This window comes from Rhincodon typus, unplaced genomic scaffold (genome assembly GCF_021869965.1).
Source record: "Rhincodon typus isolate 14 unplaced genomic scaffold, sRhiTyp1.1 hic_rhity00000062, whole genome shotgun sequence".
In the NCBI taxonomy this organism is placed as follows: domain Eukaryota; kingdom Metazoa; phylum Chordata; class Chondrichthyes; order Orectolobiformes; family Rhincodontidae; genus Rhincodon; species Rhincodon typus.
Window position 1 is genome coordinate 146,244 of NW_025965700.1, and position 1,221 is coordinate 147,464.

The window sequence follows — 1,221 nt, forward strand, 5'->3', positions numbered from 1 at the left end:
GGGGAAATTGTCCCGTAGTGCCCAGGGATGTGCGGGTTAGGGTGGGATTGGCCAATGGGAAATTGTCCCGTAGTGCCCAGGGATGTGCGGGTTAGGGTGGGATTGGCCAATGGGAAATTGTCCCGTAGTGCCCAGGGATGTGCGGGTTAGGGTGGGATTGGCCGTGGGGAAATTGTCCCGTAGTGCCCAGGGATGTGCGGGTTAGGGTGGGATTGGCCGTGGGAAATGCAGGGTTATAGGGACCGGGTAGGGGGATCACTCTGAGCAGGTTCTTCCTCTGTAGCTGTTTTTCTGTACTAGTTGTTCTGTACTAGCGTAAGAGAGACATGGAGAGAGTTTCATTCTGAGAATTGGACTACACCTCGGACTGGGATGGGGAATGCATCCAGGAACAACGTCGGTTGTGGGGTTCCCAACATCCAGCACAGCGTGAGGATTATGATTTCTTCCCTCTCTTTCTTGTTCTTCTTAGTTTCTTAACAAATGGTCTTTTCTTTGTTCATCTTGTATTCTCACTCGGTAAATGCTCATTTTTAAGCAAATTGCTGTTGATGATGAACCAAATCCAAAAAGACCACTTTGGATACACTCCATGATGCAAGTGATTGGGACAATGATGCACTCCTGCCCCTCCTACCACTGGGTGCAGGAATTCTGGCTAAAGTCCAAGCAAACTTCAAAAGGACCCCCTTTGCAGGGGATCCACGCAGTGAGACCGAAGCTGCCAGAGCAGAAATGGGCCCATTGAGGTGTATCATGGCAGTGCGTGAAGGCTGGGCACCTACTGAAATGAACTGCAAAGCAAATCTCACTCTGCTCTTCGAATCTGGGTGGGGAGAACCACCGGAAGACCGCTGAAACAGTGGGGGAGCACAGCATGACAAAGGGAGCGTCATGTGGGAGCGATGGTGAGAAGTCAGGGAATAGGGGGTCAGGACAAGCCTGCGTTCATGCTATCTCAGACAGAGCCGCCTCCCAGTCCCTCAGACAGCACAGGGTTAGGTACAGAGTAAAGCTCCCTCTACACTGCCCCCCCAACAATCACTCACAGGGAGTAAATTATATGCACGTTGGGATGTTGTGAGCTGTCACAGCACTTGTCACAACATCCCTTCAGTTGTCCACCATCCAGTAAATACCGACTGCTCCTCAAGATGAACACTAAATGAAAGACAACACCATCTTAATGTTGCACATGCTGTCCCTCAGTCCCCTCTCTCT